This window comes from Vicugna pacos, chromosome 1, assembly GCF_048564905.1.
Source record: "Vicugna pacos chromosome 1, VicPac4, whole genome shotgun sequence".
NCBI classification, from domain to species: Eukaryota; Metazoa; Chordata; class Mammalia; order Artiodactyla; family Camelidae; genus Vicugna; species Vicugna pacos.
This window is the reverse complement of record NC_132987.1, coordinates 55,928,518-55,954,792: the sequence shown is the minus strand read 5'-3', so window position 1 is coordinate 55,954,792 and position 26,275 is coordinate 55,928,518. Positions and strand designations below refer to the sequence as shown.

The 26,275-nt window shown below is 43.7% G+C and overlaps 1 long non-coding RNA gene across 1 annotated transcript; it reads left to right on the top strand.

The window, feature by feature from the left end:
- Positions 1 to 6,135: 6,135 nt before the first annotated feature.
- On the top strand, positions 6,136 to 13,603 carry LOC140697274 (uncharacterized). Its single transcript, XR_012074138.1, has 3 exons — positions 6,136 to 6,317; positions 6,420 to 6,572; positions 13,179 to 13,603. It is a non-coding gene; the product is annotated as an uncharacterized lncRNA (long non-coding RNA).
- The last annotated feature ends 12,672 nt before the right edge of the window (positions 13,604 to 26,275 follow it).

Sequence of the window (26,275 nt, the reverse complement as noted above, 5' to 3'; positions counted from 1 at the left end):
TGGTTTTAGTTTTTCTACTCATGATCATGTTGCCTCAGGCATGTCCTTTATACTCTCTGGTCCTTGATTTTTTTTTAATCTACAAGCTGTCTTATATCTCAGTGTTATTTCAAAAATTATAAACTAATAGCAATAGTCAAAATCATTGAGTGCTGCATGCCAGCCATTGGGCTAAATGCTTTACATGAATTTTGTCCATGCTTATTATAATAGTTCTCTGAAGTGAGCACTGTTTTTATTACCTCCATTTCATAGATGAAGAAACTGATGCACAATATTATAACTAATCTGTCCAAGTTCATACAACTTGTAAGTAAACAGCAGATGAGATTTGAAGCTAGGCATTATACTCTGGATTTATAATAGCAAAAAACATATTGTGAGAAATAAAAGGATGACACAAATGTATGACCAGAACGTTTTGGGGAACTTCAGTGCCACAGCATTCCTAAGGCTCTTGGAAGGAATGATGTTCAGAGTGGATACATTTTTTTCCCTGTGTTTCACAGTGTAGAATTGACATTAGCATCAACCTGAGTATTGGAATAAGCCTCCGGGGAACGTTTTAGGGTAACTGAGATCTGGTTTGCAGTCATAGAACTCCTTTGGGTAACTTTGAGCAGATCCTCTCAGTTTCTCTATATATGCTCACGGACTTGAACACACTAGAAATTATTTCAAAGGTTCTATAGGATTTGATAAGAAGCTAACAAGAGTCAGATTATTTTGGTTGCAAATTACAGAGACCAAACTCAAAGTAGCCCGAGCCAAAGAGAGTATTTATGAACTCAGCAACAGAAAAGCCTAAGTAGTCAGTAGTCTTACTTGAGGCTTGGATGTATCCAGGGGCTCAGATAATGTCGTCTGGGTTTCTTCTCTCCAGCTCTCTCCATGGATGGGCAGGACGATCACCTGTAAGCCTCACATTTATCAACTAAATAAAGCCAGTGGGAAAAAATAATCAACTTCCCTAAAAGCAGAAAAGTCAAGGTAAGGAGTTGGATTGATTTGCTTTGGTCTCATATTCACATTCGTCATGATTTTCATCTTCATATAATGACTCAGCTCAAGATATGTTTACCTCTTTGGCTATGTGGGAAGAGACTGTCTCGTACATAGTACACAGGATGGATTTTCCACTGAATGAGAACTTTCTGCATGAAGGGAAAGAGAGAGGGTGCTGGGCATGAAGCACAGAAGTTGACTCCAACCAGCTTCACCTCCCACTTAAGAGGAAGACTGACAGAATGGGTATTTTGGGTCTGAACTCTCAGCTCAGAATCTTATGATTCTGCTTACGCTGCTTATGCTCTGTTGTTGGTCTTCAGTATTAGAAACAAGTCATTGCTATATATGTCTCCTGGAAAGTTTCCCTCCATCTTCAGGGACATTTGGACTCAGTGACATCAACGAATGTCATAGAGTTGTTGTATTGCCCTGTAGTTACAGTTCCTTGGAGAAACACAGATAGCAATGATCTCAGCACAGGTAGTAAATTAGAAGATAAATGATCAGGCTTTGAGCAAAGTTTGCCAGAGCTGTATTCATTTATGAGGAATCAGCCAATTAGACCACTTGGCTAATGCTTCTGATTTAACCCGCCACCCCATGGTTAGTATTGGAGAGGGTGACCAGCCTCTTTGCCCCTTTTAGCCTTCACAAGTGGTTACCTGTGCTAATCAGCAGTGGGGCAAAGGGGCAGGAAATATCCACCAGCAAGATATGACGGATGACAAAACCACTCCTTTTATGACTTCTTTGAGGCTGATGGACAGAAAAGAATTTGATCAGTCTTCCACTCAAAAACACCTACACGTACAGTTTGGATACTTCCAGTGTTTTAGAGCTGGGAGAATGTTTAGACACTACCCAAATACAACTCCTTTACTTTACAGATGAAGAAACTGAGGCCCAGAGAGGGGAAATAACTTGGTCAAAGCAGTACCGCTAAGTAGTCACTGAACCGGAACTTCAACCCAAGGCTTCTTATGCATTTTCCAAGTGCCCCTCCCCAAGTGGCAAGCTTTTTTTGGTTTGTCCTCAGGACTCTTGTAAACATTTTGAATTACGGAAGCTTTGCCCAGGAGGAAACTTCATTTAATTTGATCTTCGCTGGAAGTGCAGGGAAGAAGATTAAGAAGTGTCTGTTGCAATGCCTTAGACCCGAAAATTCTCTACTCTCACTTCTCCAAGCTCAGGGAAGGAAGTAATAGTGTGGGGTTCCTCAACATTAGAAAAAGAAATTCATGAATCTTTGAAGGGAAGAGATATAAGTTATGTTTACTTTCCTAAGTCTGTGTTTAGTTCATATTAGAAGAATGCTAAAGAAGGAGTTTGGGGACCTAACCTCTACTTGGTTGTGGATCTCAGTGAATAAACTTGGCCAGCTCATTGTCTCTGGGATTTGATTTCCTCATCTGTAAATTTAGCTGAGTCTTAAGACCCTGATCAACCTCAGGATTTAGGGAGGTCTAAAAACATTTCTATGCTTTGAGTATCATTGTAATGGATAGAGAAGGAACTCTGGTGATGGAAGGTAGCCAGTCTAAAGTCAGTCTGTATTTGCAAATTAATTGCCCTCCTTAGTTACCTGGCCTGGTGGAGCAAGCACAGGACCCGGAGTCCAGGACCTGACTGTGCTTCCCTTTGCTCCATGACCTTGGGCAAGTCCTTAACTTTCTCTAGGCCTTTAAAAAATAACAAATCTCTAAAATGGGTTTAACACCATTGCAGGCTTGCCTCACAGGGCTGTTGCATGGAGATAAAGGATGTAGAAATGCTTGATGGTATGCAAGCTCCTTTAGACTTGTGACTGAGTTTGCCCTTGGTGACTGAAAACAGGGTAGAAACAGCCTGTAGATCTAGTCAAAATTTCAGTGTGGCCAAGATCCCACTGGTGGAACTGACATTTTTTTTTCAAGGTCATTTTGTTTTCCCAGTAATGGTGTACATTGAAACAGCATTTAATGAAATGTCCATATATCAAGTTTGCCTGGTACGGTCCTGTTTGCCATGGTCCTTCTGGTATAATTAGCAATCATTTTTCACTTTCAAAAGTGTCTCTATTTTTTTTGCAGTAAGTTACATTGTTACCCCCAGATTAAACATCATTCTATTCCACCTCTTTATTTTACATATTGGGAAAGGGAGGCTCAGAGAAGCGAAGTGATGTCCCAGATTCACCTAGTTTGTCCAGAACCTGGACTTGGCAAACCCCTTCTCTTTGTACCCGGGAAGAAAGTGGAGGGGAAAGCAGGGTGAGAGAATGCTCTCTTTGTCTGCCCTTCAGCTTCTTGAAACAACTCTCCTGAAGGAGCAGCCCCACCCCTCTCTTGATTTCCTGGAAAGTGATCAGCAGTCCCTTGGCTGCCAGTGGCCAGGAGGGAGCTGGGGGATGGAGCGAGTGTTGCAGGATGCTGGAGAAGGAAGCTTTTTTCTTTCTGTACCCAGGAAAACAATCCCAAGGGAAGAACAACTGCCTATTAATAACTAGCCCTTATTTAGGCTAAATATTTTTTAAAAAATTATGGTTCATGGAACACTTCTATGTCCACAATCTCAATTTGTCTAATTCTTACTTCCTTTGGAAATTATCTTGGAGGCATCATTATTCCCATTTTGTGAGAAAATGAAGACCTAGAATGCCAGTTGAGTTTCTTTAGGATTCACAGTCAGTGTGAGAGCTGGGAAGAGGGACTGATCTCCTAACTTCTGGCCCAGTGTTCCATCTACTTCTCATTGCTTCCTGCAGGGTCTAGCTTTACGCATCTCCTAGGAGAAATCTCACTATAATTAGGTATTTTGGTGTTCAAGTAACTAAATCCTTTTGGGTGCAGCCCAAGGCAGACCCCCCCTTACATACTGAATTTGGCTCTGTGACAAATCGTAGTGTTAGAACACGGTTCATGATTAACTGTGGGCTTTGTTCTGCCAACATCATTGCTGAGAAAATGAGTATGTGGATGGCGGAAAGGGTATCGCGTCCCAGGATAAGATTTTCATCATTAAAATTGTTGCTAGGTTCATGGGGAATAGGATCTCACTACAGTACTTAACGGTGCTGTGCTTGCAAATCACTGACCTGATAATTTGCAGAATCCCCACTTCAGAAAGATTTGTTCTAGCAGAGACTGAAATTCTTTATTTGGAACTTGACACATCCCAGGCCCATAAGGACATAGCTTGACAAGGTACGCAGCCACATCCATCATTACTCAGCCCCAAGCAGGCGACAAGGCAGGGCAAGGCTTCGGTGGGCAAGAGTCAGGGACCCCAGGTATGTCCTGACTCTGTGTGTGACTCATGTGATGTTAAGAAAGCCACTTTTCTGTTAGGATGCTCAGCTGCTTCAACTGTCACATGTTGAGATTGAATTATTCTGTGTGCTTCTAGTTGTGCAAGCCACTGCATTCTGTTTCCTGAGAATGCTGTGGGAACCTAGCATGTAGAAATGGTGCAAGAGATGGGGCTGAGGACTTGTAGTCCGTTCATTTAATCAACTTGTGTTGCCATGTGACATCTGCATGAAAGATGTCGGGGTGGGAACGATTGGCTAATTCCCCAAAGCCCTTTTAGTCCCCAACACTAAGTATCCTAAGGACCACTAATGTCTTAATAATAGATGCTGAGCACCTGAGGGCTTGCAGGGAGCCCAGAATTCAGGATGCATGCCTAGGCAGACAGGGAAAGGAGTTAGAATGGTGTAACAAAGAGTAGAGTTTGGAGTGGAGGGAGGCATGATTCAGTTTGCTAGCCTTCACAGGTGCACCGTGCTTTATAGTTTACAGAGTATTTGCACATCAATTGTCTCTTTAGAGAGAGCTTGCCCAACATTGTACATTCAGGTATTCACACAACGACCTTTTATGAATCAGCAGTCGTGTGCCTGATACGGTGGTAAAACTCCTGAATATAAAGAGGATTCATTTGAGCCTCAAGAAGCTCATGCTCTGATAAAGGAAAAGGCATGTAAACATGTGATTGCAACTGCAAACTGAAAGGCTCTAAGGGGGGTGCGTGCAGATATGGAAGGGAGGAAAGGAATGATTCGCTTTCCCGAGGAAGGGGAAGGAGGTACGCTTAGGGTGGGACTCTGCGGGTGGAGCTCCCTCGGCATGGAATCCGGGTCCTTCAGCCTGGCGGCAGGGGTGGGGCGGGGTTGAGGCTTGGAGAACCCGGCCTGGGGGTGGGCAGGAGAGGCGAAGCTCAGAAGCTAGCCTGACGGGCAGGGGCTTTGAATGAAATGCAAAGAATTTGGACCCCGTGGCAATGAGCTCTTAGTTCTCCAGAGAAGGAGACGGGCTCACCGGAGCCTGAACCGTCTCCCGAGGCACAAGCACAGGTGGGGGAACCACAGGGCCTGCGAACCCGGCGTCCTGATGCTCCGTCTGCTACCCTGTGCTGCCTCCAGCAGGCCTGAGCCAGGCAGGCCCCGCGTGGGAGAGGCCTCCGGGCTGTTTATCCGGCTCGGTGGGGCTGGCTCTGGCCCGGAATGGAAGTGGGTGGGGTGGGGGCCGTGGAGGCGAGGAGAGGCCTGACAACAAGGGCGACATTCAAGGCCTGCGCTGGAGCCGGGTGAGGAGAATGGAAAGCTACAGTCTGCTGGAGCGTCCAGCCTTGGCAAGGCGGACGGGGCCTTATAAGGAAATGTTGTTCTCTCCCAGCCAGTGGGGCTGGGACGGAGCCCTGTGCCCACAGGACAGAGCTGGCCTTGTGGGGGGAGGCCGGGGTGCCACCCACCGCCCGGCCGCTGTGAGCAGCAGCTCTCAATGGGCCGCTTCTGCAGGCTCAGCACTCCCTCTGCCCCGCGTGCGCAGCCCCCACCCCACCACCCTCCCACTCCCCCGGGCCCGGGGCTGATTGGTGGAAAGGGAAAAAACAAAACAAAACAAAGACTTGGCCAGTTTTCAGGCCTCAGTGTTGTTTGATGCCGAATTACCCCGAAAACAGGCTCCAGTCAAATTCCCTCTCCTTTCCCTGCAGGGTGCACGGGGGATGGCTCTGTGCCCTCCGTCCCTGCCCTGCACCCAGCTGTCTCCTCCTTGTGACCTCAGAACTCCAAGCGCCGGGCCCTGAGGACCTGAGGCCAAGTGGGGAGGAGGTGGCGGAAGGTGGGCAGGAGCCTCTGGCGCACTCTTAGGAGAAGGGCGACTCTCTTCAGAGTCCTTACCAGTTCCGGGCAGGCCAGAGGGCCTGAGAGACTCAGGAGGGCGCAGAGGGAAAACACAGCCGGTCTCCAAAGCATCCTCCTTGGGAAAGGACGGTCAGCATCTGTCAGCTCCTGGAAGGAGCGCCTCTCCACAGCGATGCCATGAAGGGTGATTTAAAGCATCGATCCCTGAGGGGTCTCCCTGAACCTGAGACTGGGGGTAGGAGCAGAAAAGATGCTCAGTGTGGCCTTTTGCTTTGCCTATTCATAGACTCACAGATGCATGAAACCCTGGAGCTACCAGGAAACAGGTCAGCCAGCTCAGCTCTCCACCTCCAGCAAACTTGGCAGACCTTCAGGTGGCCTGTGCTCTCTCCATGACCGTGAACTCAGTCCCTCAAGCCAGTCCCTCCAGTATCCACAGGTGAGTGCCATCCGGGACCACCCCGAGGGCACCGTCTGGAGCCCCAGAGGCACACAGTGAACAAAATGCAAAGGAGAAAGTTATGAGCCCTGAAAAAAGCTCAGAGAAAATGCTCTTAAAGTTGAGAGAGAGGGACATTCTTCTTGAATAGGTGACCAGAGTAGCGGACAGTAAAGGTCAGGACAAAGAGAAGACATTTGGGCTGGCTTACTAGGTATGGAGGGACAGGCTTGGCTAGGTGTGCACACCTAGGAGAGGGGAGCTTTGTTGGCACGTGGGTTAGCACCAGACCTTGGAGGCCCTGAGTGTCAGAGGGAAGAGAAGACAAGTGAAAAATAGCTGGGAGCCACTGAAGGCTTTTGAGCATCAAAGAGGCTGGGCTTTAGGCAGCGTGGTCTGGTGGCACGGTGGAGGGAGCGGCACCCTTTCTCCCCATTTCAGTGAAGTCAGGCAGAGCTCTGGATGGGCCGTATTCCCCTTCCCAGGGCTCGGAGGCCTGGCTCTCTAGAGGGCCACTCAGACCCCAGGACTTCAAGTGTTGCTGGGTTGTAGAGGTGCTTTTCGAATAAGCAGTGATGCTTCCTCAGGAGAGGATTAGGACTGGCTGCTTTGGTTCACTTCTCTTTCTGAATTGAGGCTTTTGTATACAAGTCATTCGTTCAGATGGGGTCAAGAATCCCCATCTTCAGTTCTTTTTGGCAGGAGGTGATCCAAAAGCCCCCAGGCTTGAAAGGCATAGACACAGTGATGCCATCTCATCTCAGAGAGCCTGTCCTTTGCTGGCACCCACTGTTCTCACACTTGCGCTGGTACCGCTGCTGATGGCAGACCAGGGGCCTCCTCTGTTTCCCTATATTGCTTCTTCCCTTCTTTTCAAGGTCTGCTGCATTGAGGCACCACCACACTGAGGAGGCAGGGCCCTTTGCAGAGTGCCTCGGGCCCCTGTTGCGAGGAGAGCAGGGACGACTCCTTGCTGGTGAGGAGCGCCCAAGGGGCTCTCTGGCAGAGGGTTAAGCTCTCTCAGGGCACCGGCCCTGGATTCTGTGGTCGCTGGCCCCACAGGGCTGTCTCTGCAGCAGGCTTGGGAAGAGCTTGAGTTGATCCTCACCTAGTCCTGCCTCGTGGCCGTGAGAGCTAAACTGGAGGAGCTGATGCTGTGAATCTTGGCAGCGATTCTTGCTTCCCACCCACATTTCCCTCCCCCTCAATGCAGACACTGACCTTTAGGGTCACAGAGATACAGTTCCAGTCACCGAGGAACTGGCTGCTCCCTTGCCCATCCTGTAGGGAGGCTTCATTTTGAATTTGTATTAGACAAAAGTGAATTTATTTCTTCCCCTTTAAAGGCACAAGAGACCATTTTATGGTGTGATAGTGTCTTAACCCTAAAGAGTAAATTTCAAATAATAAACTCAGAAGGTGGCTAGGGTCCTTACGTGAACGAAGTCTTCTTGTTACCCTTTAATTTTTGCCACCACCGTGTAAATTGTCTGTTGGTCTCAGTCTCTAGTCCAGGGAGATGTCATTGGCAAATCTCTTCTGTAGATTTTCATTTTGTTTAATTTTACCTAACTGTTCATTCCTTATTCACCTGTTTATTTGATTTGGTAATGAGTAGTTCACAAAATACAGAAAAGCATAAAGGACATGCAGTAAAGGTCCTCCTCTTATTCTTTTCCCAGTTTCCTGCTGTCCTCGCCCGAAGCAGCCTGTGCTGCAGTTTGCTTATGTATCCTTCTCGTCTGTGATGTTCTTATGGAAATAATTATCAAAGACTTCCTTCATTCAGTAGATATAGGTTCAGATTCAGAAAGACACAAGCCTGTTCAAACAAAATTTTCTTGGAGCAATTGCTCTCCCAGGTTTGCCTGCCTGGGGGTGCCGAGCCCTGATTCCGGACATCAGAGAGCCCTCACCTGATCCAGGTGTCTACAGGTGTCTACAGAGCGATTCCTGATGTCCTTCGGCCCAGCCCTTTATCATGATGTGCTGAGGATGCCCAAGCTCACTCTCCAGAATGAGATTTAAACACCATCCCCCGCATGATCTTATAGAAAATGAATCGTACACAGACCATACAGTGAGTTCAGGTACCAAATTAGGGAGGATCTAGGGAAGATCTGGTATCCAGGTGACTAGGGCTCAGGGGAGAGTCCTGGTGGGGTTAGCATCCTCTTCTCGGGGCCAGAATTCTCTGGTTCCTCATGGTCTGATCTGGACTGAAATACCCATCACTTGTTCTAGACCTCTACTTGCTGACCACAGAGAAATCTCAGTCTGTGTTTGCTCACCCTGGGACTGGCAGCTCCACCAACACCGTAGCTGTTCTCCGATCGCATGTGAGCACCGCCTTTCTTATGGATCGGGGGGCCATGGCCTGGCTCCCCCGTCATGCAGGGGCACTATCTTGTTCAATGATGATGCTGGAGCTGCCTTTCCTCAGTGAGGATCAGGATTCATCAGTCCTGGCAGCGCTGGTCTCTGCATGCTGGTTGCTGGGAAGGGTTTTAAAGCCTCTGTGGTGGGAAAAGTCTCTTCCTGATTGGAGTCCAAACTGAAAATGGATCCTCCATTTGCAACACAGTGACACTTCCAGCGTGGTATCATCAAACATCTCTCAAGCAACAGCAGCTTGGAACATTATTGTTTAAACACTCCTTGTCCCAAATTGTGTGGGTTTCACTTACAGAAGGACTGACATGCTAAGTGAGGCAGGAGCAAGTCAGCACAAACAGAACTATAAATAACTTGATAGAGACAGATGTATGAAATCGAACTGGGTGGGGAAAACAGGTGTGGATAAACAGCTGGATAAGAATACAGATTTGAACCTACTGAAATACTAAGATGCTTTTATATCGTACATAGTACATAGCTACTAAAAGAAAAAGTTACCTATGGTTCTTTTATCTTTTGCAATCATTTTTATTTTCCATAGTACCTTGAATCTTCTGGTCCATATACAATGCACCTTTTAATGTAGCTGCGATCACATCACGTATTATTCACAGTCTGGGTTTTTGCTTAATATTATAAGCACTTGCCATATTGCTCCAATCTTTATTTTATGGCTGCAGAAATGCCATTGTGGTGATTCACAATACATTTCTTGATTTTACCTATTGTTGCAATTTTATGTCTCCAGATGCTTAGCGTTATGGATAATTTGGTAAAGAACATCCTAGGATACTTTGTTTTGTGCTTTTGTTGATTTCCATTGGAGCAATTTCAAGGAGGCAGATGACTTGGCCAAAGGGTATGGACCCCCTTAGCAAGAGCAGCATTTCCTCTAGCACAGAGCTAACTGTGTCGGGCAGCGCTCTGAGCCTCAAACTGATCTTATTGGCTTGGTGCTCTCAGCCAATAAATAGCATGTCACCTGGCAACTGAGCAGAAGAGCAGAGGTTTACTAGGCCCTGAGGGAGACCTGTTTCTCTACAAGTTCTCTACTTTTGACAGCTGAGCATACATGACTGCCATTCCAGGGGTCTGCTTTATTGGCAAATGTTGCTCACTTTTGGTTGCCATATAAGGGCCTCTGAACCAACGATTCTTTGGGAGGAAAAGCAAACCAGTGTGAGACCCCAGTTCTGTCCTGTGGCACAGGAGTGAGGGTTGCAAGTCACTGTATACCCAGTGCAAGGATACCATGGTCCTCATCAGTGGCACTGCCCACGCGCTCAGTCCTTGTGGCAGATGTCCAGTTACATGCAACCCAGATGTTAGCCAAGGCCCTTGGAGAGTCTGTTAAACTTGACCCAGTCCCCAGTGCCGAGCCTTGTGGGAGCCTCAGATCCACAGTCCCACTTCTGCGAGCGCCCCCTGTGTATGTCATCACGCCTCAGTCAGCCTTTGTGCCCTCTCATCTGAGTGTGTACGTGGCTCTGGCCCACATCAGTTCAAGGGGCAAAACTCAGTTCCTTCCCTAGGCTTCAAAAAAATTCACTCACCCCAGGCCTTTGTGAGTTTGGTAAGTTTACAGAAGATAGAGGGTCTTTGGGAGGGGTCTCATCATAGACTGGGCAGCCTTTGCTTTCTTTTAACCCCTCCCATCTCTCTTTCTTAGCATTACTCCCCTGGGCAGCACCCAACTGGCTTCCCCCCAGCTTCCTCAGGATGGTTCCCCCATATTCAGGCTCCTTCGTGCCATCCAGGTAGATACAAATCACTCTCCAAAAGGAAGTCTGCTAGATAATATTTCCCCTTCTGTCATCAGTACCATGCCCAGTAAGGAAGGTGGAGGGTAGGGAGTTTTATTTTGTTTTGACTTTTTAAGCGAGATTGAACTTCACACAATGAAGAGTTGTTTGCAGCTTACTTTATAGAAATCTTCTCACTCAGGTCTCCCAGTGACTCTGACAGGCGATTAGCTGGACAGGCCTTGTTATCCTGCCTTAGAGGTGAGGTAGCTGATAAGAAGAGGGCAAGGATCTGTTGTAGGCCACACAGTTGATCTTCTGATGAGCTGGAGCTGGAACTGAGATCTCTCCTGCGCTCAGCGTGTGGTCCTTCTTCCACATTACACTGCCTGGCCATCTGTTTGGGTGCCTCACCAGGCTTCAACCACGGCAGACATCCATAAATGCCCATGCAGGAGACATTACTGAGCCCTCGTTCTGTGTCTGTCTTCAAGAGTGCAGAATGAAGGACACATGAGTAAACTGAGGGACTGCTTAATACCCTAGTACCAACTCTTAGTTAAAACCAGGTGTGACAGACCAAGTGTGGTATATACACACTGGAATGTTAGTCAGCCACAGAAAGAATTGAAGTGCTCAACCCAACCGAAAAATGGGCAGAAGACCTAAATAGACATCTCTCCAAAGAAGACATCCAGATGGCCAACAGGCACATGAAAAGATGCTCAGCATTGCTAATTACTAGTGAAATGCAAATCAAAACTACAAAGAGGTATCACCTCACACCAGCCAGAATGGCCGTCATCAAAAAGTCTACAAATAATAAATGCTGGCGAGGGTGTGCAGAAAAGGGAACCCTCCTACACTGTTGGTGGAAATGTGAATTGGTGCAGCCACTCTGGAGAATAGTAAGAAGGTTCCTTAAAAAACTAAAAATAGAGTTACCATATGATCCAACAATCCCTCTTCTGGGCATATATCTGGAGAAAACTCTGATTTGAAAAGATACATGCACCCCAATGTTCATAGTAGCACTATTTACAATAGCCAAGACATGGAAGCAACCTAGATGTCTATTGATAGATGATTGGAATAAGGAAGATGTGGTGTATATATACTAAGGAATATTACTTAGCCATAAAAAGAATGAAATAGTGCCATTTGCAGCAACATGGATTGTTGTAGAGGTTATTATATTTAGTGAAGTAAATCAGACAGAGAAAGACAAATATCATATGATATCACTTATATGTGGAATCTAAAAAAAATGATACAAAAGAACTTATTTACAAATCAGAAATAAACTCACAGACAAAGAAAACAAACTTATGGTTACCAAAGAAGAAAGGTGGGGGGGAGGGATAAATTAGGGGTTTGGGATTAACAGATATGCACTACTATATATAAAACAGATAAACAACAAGGACCTACTGTATAGCGCAAGGAACTATATTCAGTATCTTGTAATAACCTATAATGGAAATGAATCTGAAAAAAATACATGTGTATAACTGAATCACTTTGCTGTATACCTAAAATATTATAAATCAAATATACCTGAATTTAAAAAAAGGAAAAAAGAAAGGTTCAAGTCTTCATTCCATCATTTTTAAAAAACTTTTTCTTTGGTGGAGGAGGTTATTTATTTATTTATTTTTAACGGAAGTACTGGGGATTGAACCAAGGACCTTGTGCATGCTAGGCATGCACTCTGCACTCTGCCTCTGAACTATGCCCTCCTCCCATTCCACCATCGAAAAAAAAAAAAAAGAAATGAAATGCTGACACACTGTAACACGGCTGGATCTCAAACACATGACACTAAGTGAAAGAAGCAAGGCACAAATGGCCACATATTCTAAGATTCCACTTACATGAACTGGAATGGAAAGGGAAATGGAAAATCCATAGAGATGGAAAACTGCTGGGTGCCAGTCCAGGCGGAGGCAGAAATTGACTGCTTAAGTGATTCTTTTGGTGGTGAAAACGTCTTGGAACTAGATAGGGGTGGTGGTTTCACCACACTGGGACTCTACTAAATACCACTCACTTGTAGACTTTGAAATGGTTCATTTTATATTGTGTGATTTTACGAAAAAGGAAAACCACGCCAACAAACATAAGCCAGGTGTGAATTTCATCTCCCTGCCCTCTGCTCTCCCCTTCCTTGCTTGGTTCCACATCATGATATTGCCTCCCTGGACAAGGAGTGAAATCGCAGACTCAGTTCTCTACTCTGTCACTTATCGGCAGAGTGGCCTTGAGTAGCTTAAGCCTTCCAACCTGCAAGATGAGGAGATTGATTCAGATTTTATCCGAAGTCCCTCCCTGGTCAGTCTTTTGGAATCCAGGGGACAGAAAGGGGGATGAAATTCACCGAGGGGAGGGAAGCACTTTCTGAGTTCTTTTGAACCTCTCTCTTCTCGGCTAGTAGAGTGCAGTGACTTTTAATTTCCTCTGTCCCCAGGCACCAGGGAAACAGTCACACAGATAACAGCCTCGGCTCCTGACCTGGCTGGCACTGCTGGAGCCCCCACCATGCTTCATTGAGCAACGTGAGCCCCTCGGTAATCCTGTTAAGCCTCCGGGGCGGTGAGTCATTTTCCTACCACCCAAACACCTTCCTGTCGTGTCCCAGCAGGGAGAGGCGCTCCAGCCAGAACGTTAAGACTTGACCTGCAGCAACATTCTAAACATAAATTGGAGCTTTTAATTGGGTTGTGACTTGGAAACCCATCATGCCTAAATTAGTGTTTAGAAGAGCTCCAACTGTGCTCGTTTGTTCACTTATTACCCCTTTTCTGGGCCCCTGTGACATCTCAGGCTGGGATTTGAAGGATAATGTGGGCTGGGTTTTGAAGGATAATGTGAGCTTCCGTGTTCCAGGGTGTTCCAAGGGAGTATGATGTTAAAAGTGGTCTGCCTGAGTGGGCAGAAGTGTTTTGTCACTGTCTGTGTTTTGAATTGCCAGTGCAGGATGACAGTAAAAAGAAGGTTAAATTTTAGTTGGTTTAGTTACTGATTTTAAATTCCTACAATTAATACGTTCCCTTATTGCCTAGTCTGAGCCAGATTGCTCTTCCCCCCGCAGCTACCAGGCATACAAGATAGGAAAGGGCATTCAAAACATTGGGAACAGCATGTGCCCAGAGCACAGAAGTATGAAACTTCAGAATATGTTGATGGAATAGCAAGCACCTTGGTATGATAGGACATGGGATATTTGGAAGAGGAGAGCTGGAAAGGAACTGAAAATGAAGCCTCTTTTCTCAGGGGCCCAAGTTACTGTGCTACTGGGCTTTACTCTAGAAGGCAATGGGGAGCCATAGAGGGTTGTAAGGAGGAGCATGATATAACTGACTCTGTTGCTGATGCAGCCCTCTGACAGCTGATAGGTTAGGATGGGGATGAGCATGGTGGAGGGAGAAGGTCTTAGCTCCGACGGCTCTTCCACAGGGAACCACCTAGTCTAGCTGCTCACACCCCACTCCACCCTACCCTGCACAGTTACTCTTTGTTTCAGGCTCTTTCCAGACCTGACATGGTCTGTTGATCTATTTGCTGACTTATTTATTGTTTCTCTGTGCCCAGGAAAATGTGAACTCTGTAAACGCAGGGATTTTTTTCTGGTCTGTTTACTCCACTTTTCCAGCACTTAGCACTGGGCCTGGCACATAATACATGCTCCATAAGTATTTGTTACATGAATAAAACTGTGGAAGGTAGACACAGAGGTCGTTAGTCAAATAAGGATGAAAATACAGTTTTATCTGCCGCTTGGTAATCCCTCATATGCATCTGGTTAACTGCTGGAGAAGGTAGCTTGGAGGTGAGGCCACTGTGGGGCCTCCAATTCCAGCCCTGTAAGTCACAGGTGCTCTGGTCAGTTCACTTGCTTACTCAGCCACAGAGAGAGAAGCTGGACAAGGGAGAGCTGGAGGGCCAGACCCACCCCTACAAGACGCTTGTAGCAAGGAGGCAAGAGGTGAAGAGAGAGAACAGGCCGAAGACAAATCATCTGTGGTTGGGGCCTCGGGCATCCATGGTGGCCCAGGGAGCCTGCCCACAGGAGCACGTGGTCCAGAAGCTGTTAGCCTCCACCAGATTGGCTCCCGCCCCTTCTCCTTGGGCAGGGGGGATGGTGGTGGTAGGAGCTGGAGATGGAGGTGGGGTGTAAGTAAGGGAAACTGAAAAACCTGAACATGTTCAAGCCACACCTTTAAATGGGATCTGGGGTCTGGGAAGAGGAGTGAAAATCTTCCTTATGAAGAAAGTGGTCATGGTTTTCCTTGCAAAAGGAATCGGTCCACAGAAGCAGTCCCAGCCGAGGGGAAAGGCCAATTTCCCCATCTCCTCCTTTCTCCAGAGAACGTTCGTTGTGGATGCTGTGACACCCTGCCTGACACCCCCCCCCCACCGCCCACCGAACCGAGGCACTCATTTCTCTCCCTCACCACTGCTGGGTCGCAGCTGCTCCCCACCAGGAGTTGTCTTAGGTCAAAGGGAGCTGCCGTACTCCAGGTAACACCTCCACCCTGGGGACAGTGCACATTCAGTGTATAGATGATGTGGGTACAAAAGCCCGGCCCCTTGCGTCAATGGAGGACGATTCCGAAGGGCAGTTCTAGAGCCAGGTCTAGACCAGCCTTGCCTGCTGTCCAGTCCTGCGTCCTTCACATTCCCAATAAACTGCTTGCTCACAAAATCTCAGAGTCTGCTTTGCAGGGAACCCTAAGACAATCTGTATCAGACTCTAGCTGGCTCCGTCCCCCACAGTCAGTTGCCACGTTGCCTAGGCGAGAACTAATCTCCCACCAAGTCTTTTATTAGATTTGCTTCCTGTACTTGAAGCTGAGACAAGCCATATACAAATAAATGACATGTGGGTGCACCTAAAAGAACTGGTGGATCATTCCTTTGAAACTACTCAAGACAATGAAGGTTAAAGTGAACGAAGGCAATAAAAACAGTACAGTAATGTTTCTGTAGTAGTTGTCATTTTCCAAATCTGTTTCACATGAAGCATTGGACCCAGTTTATGTGATGCCCCGTTTGCTTGGCCCACCTACCCCCCGGGCCCTCCACATACTCAGGGGAGAGCCCTGCATCTCCTACCCCTGCCACCTTTCTCAGACACCCCCCACCCCTGTCACACCAGGACTGGGCTCTGGCGTGACCTCCAATGCGCTCAGTGCGTGGCAGCCCCAGTGTTGCAGCTCCAGGGCCCAGGACTACCAGATAGGACCACTGGAGCCTGTCTCCTCTTGCTGTGTCTAGATTCAGAGACCGGGTCAGATCTTGGATGGCCAGTGGCTGCCCAGAGGAACAGGGCGATGCCACCTGGAAGTCCAGAAATCTCCTCCATGGGATAAAGTTTGTCAAGAGACCGGTAACTGTTAGACTCTCACCTTTCCTCTGCCCCCTCCCTGCCCCGACAATGACACCTAACAGAGGTTCCATCTGTCCTATGTAAAGACATCACACAAAACAGCCCTGGATGTGTGATCTGGCGATGCTGTGGCCATAATGGTGCTCATCTTTTTGGACTTGTTTCCCCTCCTTTCTGCCTCCCTTCCGTTTTCCCCTCTTGCTACCCTGGGATTACAACCCCCACAAAAAGCATCAGCATGTAAGCTTTGCTTCACATATTTCTTCCGATTTAACCCAGATGAAGACACAGACATTTCCTTATTTGATTGATGTTCACAAGAAGTCATTCCTCGTGGGTAGGAGTTATTACTGCCATTTTTCGGTTGAGTAAACTCGAGTTGAGTGAGCTACCCAAACCGAAGCCACGCAGTAAGTGGCAGATCAGGGCTCAGATGGGGTGATCTTTTCCATCTTCACACAGGGTGCTTTTCGTACACTTGAATGTAAGTTTCCATCGAGAGTTACAAGAACCAGTTAAGCATGTCTTTTCCTCTAAAGATGGGGTCTAGGGGAGGGGTGGGCTGTAGTCACTGGAGAGTAGATCGAGGAGCCCCCAGAGGGGGGCAGATGAGTTGAGATGAGAGGCCCATAGACTCTGGCTGACTTTCACTTCCCACCCATTCAGGATCAAGTGTGCACTGTCAGGACTGATGGAAGTACAGAGAACACTGTGGAGGGGATATTAGTTCCCCAGGGCTCCTGTGACAAATGGCCACAATCTGGGTAACTTAACAGCAGAAATGTACTCTTTCACAGTTTTGGAGGTCAGAGGTCTCAGATCGAGATTCCGTGGGGCCATGCTCCTTCTGCAGGCTCTAGGGGAGACCCTCTCCCTTGCTTCTCGCAGCTCCTGCTGGCTGTCCGTAATCCTTGGTTTGTTGGTCACATCTCTCTGCTTAGTCTTCATGTGACTGTTCTCCTATGTGTGTGCGTGATCTCCCGTGGCCTTTCTGTTTATTAGGACATTTGTGATGGCATTTAGGGCCCACATGGATAATCCAGGGTAAATTCATCTCAATGTGCTGAATTTAATTACATCTACAAAATCTCTTTTTCCAAAAAGGTAACACTTATAAAATCTAGGCATTAGAACCTGTTGTATTTGGGTGGCTATTATTCAACCTACTACCCTCTGTAAGGGGCCGCTTTGCCTAGAGACATTGGAGTGTCCTTAAACAAGCTTATAACCAGTTCTGAGTATTCTTTGACTTTACTCTATTTATCATATCTACTGGTGTGGCGGTGGAGTATTCTGGGTGGTAGAGATGGCAGAAGCCAAGCTTTCCGCGGATTCAGCAGTGAGCTGGAAGCGGCACCAGAGTGAATTTGCCCTGCCCCACCCCCCAACCTTAGGGATGGAAGTTTGCTCAGTTACTGTCTAGATGGGGATGCAGTACCCTTCCTGCTGGGATCATAGAGAATGCTGGGCTGTATTGCCTGTGTTTGAATTCTCAGTTGCCATCAATCACTCTGATCCAATATTTATATTTTGCAGAACTATTTCAAGGTATGTTTTGGAGGGAAGAATCTTAATCACAAATATTTGCAGTACTTAACCTTGTTGTGCTCTGGCCAGTGATGTTGGAGGCGGGTCATGTGTAGCACTGAGGCACCCTACAGACACACCTGGTTGGACAGTTTACCGGCAGTGCTGTATTCTTAGACGTCTTGTAGAGAGGACAGAAGTGGTGAAGGAAGAGAACACGCAGTACCTGACGGAGGGCCACATGCCATGCAGACAGTCTTTGCAAGACCCAGCTTCCTTCTTTTGTTTATTCTTAGGCAGCTGCCTCTTCATTTTCCTCAAGGGCTTCATCTAATTTTACTATGACCTGTTCCTTCAAGTTCCCTACCCAGTTCTCAAGTCCTTGCTTCCAAAAGTCAATATCACTTCCAATTTCTTGAAAATTCAGTCACCTGAATTACTCCTTCCTTCCTCCCCCACTAGCACCTGCAAACCTACCTTCATACCTGTCCTTTCCTCCTACTCTCAGTCTTGGAGCCATTCAAAGTCAGGTCCTATGCTGACATGGATCTTCAGCCTTTCCTACATCCTCCAGGCCCACCTTCCATCAATTAGCCCCACTTTTAATAACAGCTTTATTAAAATATAATTTGCATACTATAAAAGTCCCCCTTTTTACTATTTTAAAAATTGAATTATAGTTAATTTACAATGTTGTGTTAGTTTTAGGCATACATCAAAATGATTCCGTTATACATATATATTCTTTTTCAGATTCTGTTCCATTATTACAAGATACTAAATATTGTTCTCTGTGCTATACAGTAAGTCCTTGTTGTTTATCTATTTTATATATAGTAGTATGTATATAGTAATGCCAAATTCCTAATTTATCCTTCCCCTCAACCTTTCTTCTTTGGTAACCATAAGTTTGTTTTTATGTCTGTGAGTGTATTTCCATTTTTTGTATCATTTTTTTAGACTCCATATAACCTATATCCTATGATGCTTGTCTTTCTCTGTCTGGATTACTTCACTTTATATGATAATCGCTAGGTCCATCCATGTTGCTGCAAATGACATTATTTCATTCTTTTTTATGGCTGAGTAATATTCCATTGTGTATATATGTTTATACATGTATAAAATATATATATATATATATGTATATATATATATATCACATCTTTTTTATGTATTTTTCTGTTGATAGACATTTAGACTGCTTCCATGTCTTGGCTACTGTAGATGGTGCTGCTGTGAACATTGGGGTGCATGTATCTTTTCAAATTAGAATTTTCTCCAGATATGCCAGGAGAGGGATTGCTAGATCATATAGTAACTCTATTTTTAGTTTTTTAAGGGACCTCCATACTATTCTCCATAGTGGCTGCACCAATTTACATTCCCACCAACAGTGTAGGAGGGTTCCCTTTTCTCCACACCCTCTCCAGCATTTATTATTTGTAGACTTTTTGATGATGGCCATTCTGACTGGTGTGAGGTGATACCTCATTGTAGTTTTGATTTGCGTTTCTCTAATAATTAGCAATGTTGAGCATCTTTTCATGTGCCTGTTGGCCATCTGGATATCTTCTTTGGAGAGATGTCTATTTAGGTCTTTGGCCCATTTTTTGATTGGGTTGTTGGTTTTTTGATATTAAACTGTATGAGTTGTTTGTACATTTTGGAAATTAATCCCTTGTCAGTGGCATCATCTGCAAATATTTCCTCCCAGTCTGTAGGTTGTCTTTTTGTTTTAAAATTCCCCTTTTGAAGTATAAAATTCAGCGTTTTCTTGTATACTGATGAAGTTTTGTGTTAATCCCCGCTATCTAATATTCTAATATTTTCTTCATCACAAAAAGATACCCTGTACCCATTAGCAGTCTGTCCTCATTCCCATTCCCATTATTTCTGATCCTCAACTTTATTCCATTGATCTCTATGTCTGTTGTCAGTTCCCACTGTCTTGATTACTGTAGTTTTGTAGTGAGTTTTGAAATCAAGACTTGTGAGTTCTCCAACTTTGCTGTTGTTTAAGATCGTTTGGTTATTTTGACTCTTTTGCATTTCCATATGATTATTAGGATTAACTGCCAATTTCTACAAAAAATACTAGAAGATAATGAAGCAGCATGGGATGTTAGCCTGGGAAAGATTGGCCATCTCTGCCCGGGGGCTCTTCCTCCCCACACTCCTCTGACACTGAGTCCTGAAGTACCGCTGAAATGTGTGTCACTGTGTCCTGAAGGCAATAGGAAAATATACATTAAACAAACAGGAAAAAAAAGGAGGCCCAAAGAAAAACCCACCAACAGCCGTACATGGCAGGTGTACAGACTCCTCCTCATTCTACAGCCCTCCCCCACCCTCCCATCCTGTAACACTGCTGAGGTCGAGGTAGAACAGGAACAAAGAGGGGCTTCCTCAGGGTAGAGAGCACAAAGCTCTTCTTACACTTCTTCACCGCTCCAGGGCTCCCTCTTCCCTAAAGACTCTCATCTCTTCTTCAATAGGAAGGAATCTCGCTCCCTCCTCTGCTTTTACAAGGCACTCTGATATGTCTGAAGTTCTCAGGGCATTTGTTCCCGGGCTGGCTGTGAATCCAAGGGCAGGACTGTGTTATCCATCGCTGTATTCTCCTTGGTGTTCAGGCTCCTTAGGGCAGTGATCTGCAAAATGTGTGTCGCCTGGGGAGATACAAAGAACAATCTTTTGGAGAGTGGAAAGAAAGTATTGGAACCGCATTTATGCTTATTTCTAATCCAAGATAAGAAAGAATTCAAGCTTTATTATTCTTTAACACATAGATCGACAGGAGTATGCACATATAAAACATAAATAAATAATAAATGAGGAATGCTCAAAATTTTTTTTTATGGCTGAGATTTGATTAGGAAATGTTTGGGACCACACCACTAGGTGCTGAATTAATTATTGTTGCATGAAGTAACTCGAAAGTATTTGATGATAAATAGGAAACTTCATTTGCAAAGAAGCAGCTGAGTTATTAAATGTGTCCATTTATTCTCACCAACAAACAAATACAGATATTACTTGGTGTCTTTTATGTATAGGGCAATGTTTTAGGCCCTGTGGGTTGTTTTGTTGTTCAAAGATGAACATAATATGTGTGTAAGTACCTTGAAGAAGTTTTAACTCCACATAATATAATAGCAGAACGTATGTGAGGTTACAGGGGAGTCTGTGGGGAGATAGGCCCCCTCATTGTGTCCTCAAAAATCTTTAAAAATAAAAAAGTTCATACATTGACCCAGCAAGTCTACTTCTAACAATGTATCTAAAGTGTAATTAAGGATTTGTGTAAATATTTAGCTACAAGAATGATCATCACAGCATCATTTCTAACACTGAAAAATCAGAAACAATCCAAATTTCCAACAACATGGGATCGCTTACACAGTAAGTGTTATATCCATTCAATGGAGCGCAGCCCAATTATTAAAATTGATATATAGATGCATATTTAATTACATTGAAAGCTATTTAGAACATTTAAAATTAAAATGTTGGTGGTAGAGCGCCTGCTTAGCATGCACAAGTTCCTGGGTTCAATCCCCAGTACCTCCATCAAAAAAATGAACTAAATAAATAAACATAATTAGCTCCCCCCTGCAAAAAAAAAAAAAAAGAAAAAAAAGAAAGAAAGAAAGAAAAGAAAAAGAAAAACTAAACTAAAATAAAAATGTGTTATACAGTATTACTGAATACAAAATGATTCTATTAATATACATGCATATAGGAAACGATTCAGGTGGAATGTGCTACGATTTTTTTTAGTTTTAGTTTTTAAATCAACATACTGTAAAGTACAGTTGCTTGAGTTTTAACTCTGTATAAATTTGTGTAACCACCACAACAATCAGGACAGACAGTTCCATCACTTGAAAAAAAGAAACCTTGTACTACCCTTTGAAATTAAACCCAAATCCTTGGCAACCACTAATTTTCTGTTGCTAGAGTCTGGCCTTTTCCAGAATGTCATATAAATGGAATCATAACTTAAGAATCATAACTTAAGCACATAACTTAAGAACTGACTTCTTTCACTCAGTACAATGCCTTTGCGATATGGCAGAAACAGTTATTTTCTTTTCATTGTTGATGAACATCAGTTTTTTTCTGTAAGCATGTTTTGCTGGGTCATAAGGTAAGTGTACGTTTTACTTTATAAAAACCTATTAAACTGTGTACGGACGATTTTACCTTTATACTTTTTCACCAGCAAAGTAGAATACCAGTTCCTCTGCATGCCACCACTTGGTAATGTCACGTTTCTTTTCCTTTTTTTTTTTTTTTTCTATTTTAGCCATTCTAATAGATATGTAGTGGTCTCTCATCATGGTTTTCACTTTTATTTCCTAATGGCTAATGATGTCAAATATCTCCTTATGTGTTTATTTGCCATCTGTAAATCGTCTATGATGAAATGTTCATTCAAGTCTCTTCCCCATTTTGAAAAATTGGATTGTGTGTTTTTTTATGGTTGAGGTTTGAGAGTTCTTTACATGCACTAGATACAAGGCCCTTGTCAGATAGGTGATTTGCAACGATATCTCCCAGCCTTTACCTTGTCTTTTCATTCTCTTAGTATTATCTTTCATAGAGAGAAAGTTTTTAATTTTTATGAAGTCTGATCAATTTATCAAGTTTTTTCTTTTACGTATTGTGTTTTTTGTGTCATACTTAAGAGATTCTGTGTCATACCTAATCTTAGGTCATGAAAGTTTTCTCTTAGTTCATTTCTAAAAGTTTTATAGCTTTTTATTTTATATTTATATCTGAGATCCATTTTACAGTTTTTTCTATAACTTGTGAAGATTAGGTTGTAGTGTCTCATGTGTTTGCATATGGTCCCAACATAACTTTTTGATAATAAATTAAATTGCCTTTGTGTCTCTGTAAAATATCAACTGGCCATACATGGGTAAATTTATTTATGGACTCTGTATTCTGTTCCAATGATCTCTGTGTCTATCCTTTGCCAAAACCACACTGATTACTTTATAGTAGGTCTTGAAGTCGGGCAGGGTGAATCCTCCATTTTTCTTCTTCTTTTTCAATTTCGTTTTGGTTATTCTAGTTCCTTTGCCTTTCTATATAAACTTTAGAATCAGCTTCTTTGAATCTACCAAAAAAACTTTAAGGATTGTTATTGGAATTTGATTAGTTCCATAGGTCAGTTCATAAAGAATTGACATCTTAACTGTACTGAGTTTTCTAATCCATGAACGTGCTATATCTCTCCATTTGCACTAAGATTTTAGCAAAGTTTTTGGTCAGATTATGGTTGTTTTCCTTTTTCTTATTTGCTTACTGTGATAGTGTCTTGTTTTCAAAATTTATTGTTATTGTTATTTTTACCTTAGAAATTAAAAATTTAAACATTTAAAGGCCTTTCAGTAGGCAATGGTCATGGCAGATCAGGAGAAGAGTGGAAATAGAGATTACGGGTGTCCATCATGTAGAGTTGGGAGCAGAGCCAGCTGCCAGTGGGGTGAGGGATTCTAGTAGATAGACATGACATCTGGAGAGTATGGTGTGAGGTAGCTCTTGTTCAGACTCAGGGAGTACCAGGCAGAGGTGGAAGTTCTAGCAGAAAGTCTGCCAGTGATGAGGTAATGCCACATACTGATTCAGGGTCTGGGCATTGTAGGGGGTTAATGTCCTAGCTATTGGGATTCAGGAAGGGGAGCAAGGGCTTGGGATAGATGGCAAGCATTCCAGACACTAAAACTGGAGCACACACAGAGGCTGTGAGAGTGGAACAAGGCAGTAATCTAAACATGAACTTGACATGACTATGGAAGGATTGGCCAAGTACACTCAATTCTGAGTCTTTTGGAAATCTAGACTAATACTCCTAATATTCTAGTTGACTAAGTCCTAAATTGATCCTAGGAATGATATAATGTTGAGCCTGCAGGTGGAATTCAAGTAGCCTCAGTTGTGAGAAGAGGAGGAATGTTGGGGTAGAAAGTCAGGTGGAGTATTGCTCATTTGTTCACTTAGTCACCCAATATTTACCACATGAAAGGCATTCTCACTGTCATTGCTACAGTCCACAGTAAAGCTGTCTACTTGTGGAATGAGCAGATAGTATGCCTACACACGCTTGAACACACCCACCCGTTCACACACGCGTGTTGCTCATGCGCATATGCATGGGTTGTTGCACAGAAGGAATGGCAAGCATTGGACAAATGCCAGCTGGGAAACCCACAGTGATACTGAGCCTCGGGCACTGGGAGCCCCATGGATCAGTTCACAAGGTAGCCGCTAACATCAAAGAGCACTGGAATTGTTCCAGAACTGGGACAAAGGTAGCTGTAACCCTGAGGTCTTGTGACACCAGAGAATAAGTGGATGCATTTCCTTGGGACTTAAAAAAATTTGTAGGTGGCATTTAACAGCTGAGCCTAGGGACATAATGAACTGGCCAAAGAAGGGAAGGGGACTTATAAAAATATATTAAATAGTTCTTGATTTAGGTAGCAACATGAATGGGGTTACATTTTTTTCCAACAAGAAAAGGGATTAGCAACTTCTTTTCAGCATCTAAAAGCGAGAAGACAGCCAGTCTCCTGAACTTAAACTTGCTTATTAGAAGCCCTTATCACAAACCATCACTCTCTGTGTATTGATTTCTAGCCAACGATTAACCAGATGTGACCTTAGAGCCTTGATAATAGCTGGAGAACTCACTCAACAGAGAGAAGCCTGCTAATTTATGAACAAAGCAGGTATTTACAGACCCCTTCAACCTCAGGTGAGTACTTTTCCATCCAGGTGGCATAAGAAGTCACAAACACAGAGCTCTGATGGGCCCCTGAACATGAGCTTATGCTTGACCATCTGGAAGGATAAGGCGGTCTAGACCTGACTGGAAATGACTCAATGCCAAAATCCTGAGACCAGCCACCTGCTATGGAGTGTTGAAATTCAATTCCTACATCCTTAAATAATAGTTACTGATAATAATGTCATTCACTTTTGTATATAATACACTTTACAACATTCTTTTACATCCATTATCACGACAGTATTTTTTCTGTATGATTCCATTTATACAAAGTTCAAAGATAAATTCAAGTAAACTATATTGTTCAGAGATGCATGCTTAGGTGGTAAAACTATACAGCAAATTAAGTAATGTTATCATAGTAATGTTAAGAGAGTGGTGACTCTGGACGGCAGAAAGCAGGTGTGACTGGGAAGGGGCCCATGCCAGTTTTCTGGGGTGCTGGCCCTGCTCAATTTTTTCACTTGGGTGGCATTTACACAGGGATTCACTTTGCTGTATAACAAATTCATGTTACAGAACATGTGACTCTCTTGGTGGTCTTTTGGATACATTGATCTTTCATATTCATTAATTAAAAATATTAATCTCCCTACAGTCCCAGTCTGAGAGTCCCATTGCAGGACTAAGAGACTTGTTCAAGGTCACCAACTAATGTCAGAGTTAGAATTTGATCCCAGGTGCTCTGACTCTACATCTAATGCTCTTGGGTGATGAAACTAGTATTCCTTTCCCAGCTTAAAAAATTCCACAAATCTTTTTATTTCAGATGTGACTGAGTTGGGTACCACGGCAAGTGATGGTGTTCTCCACTGGTTTTCAAACTTGCTTTAAAGGATAGAGAATACTTGGCTCTATACTAGTAAGAGACGCCAAAGAAAGGTTCACTTAGTATCGAGAGTTAATCCAGTAGGAAAGATGTGCCTGATTTCCTAGTCATCACAGCATTTTGAACAATTAGAATCTTTTACATGTAAGATTCAATCTCATTATAATATTTTTGTACACTAAATATATTATGTGCTTATTATAAACATTTAGAAAAATTCAAGAGACATAAAGAAGGAAATAAAAAAGACCCACAATCCCAACCTTCAGAGATAAGCATTTTTGATGTATTTAATCTATGTTTGTTTAAAAAGTGTTTGCAAAATTGATATCCTAAAAATACTGTTTTGAACCTTTTTTTATCTTAACAGTATATTACAAACATTTTTAATAATTCTTCTATAACACATTTTTAAGGCCTGCACAATATAACATTGTATAAATGAGTATATCATGTTTTTTAAAAAGCCAATTTCCTTTTGTTGGCGATTTGTTTTTTTCCAATTACTTCTATTGCAAAGAACATCACAATAAGCATCTTTGTAAATGAATCTTTGCACACACCCATTATTATTTCCTTAGAGTAAATTTCTAGACGTGAAAACACTGGGTCTGGGTCAAAGGATATACACACTTTAAAGGCTTTTGATATATTTGCCAAATTGCCTTTCAGAAAGATTGTCTCAAGTTATGCTCCCACAAGGAGTATATATGAAAGTGTTTCCCCAGCCATGCCAACACTAGATATTCTGATTTGAAATGTAAAAAAAAAAAAAAAAAAAAATTGTGTCTACTAATAAAGTTCCATTTTCTCATGTGTTTTTTAGCCCTCATGTTGATTTGACTCTTTTAGTCCTTCAAGAAAAATTACATGTTCTCTCTCCGATCGGAGTCTTGATGGTCAAACATGAATTACAGGACAGAGATACCTTGCCTGTATATACAGATTTAAGATTTTCCACTTAAAACATGATGGGAATCCATTTTTAAGAAAAAGGAGAGTAGGTTTTTGTGT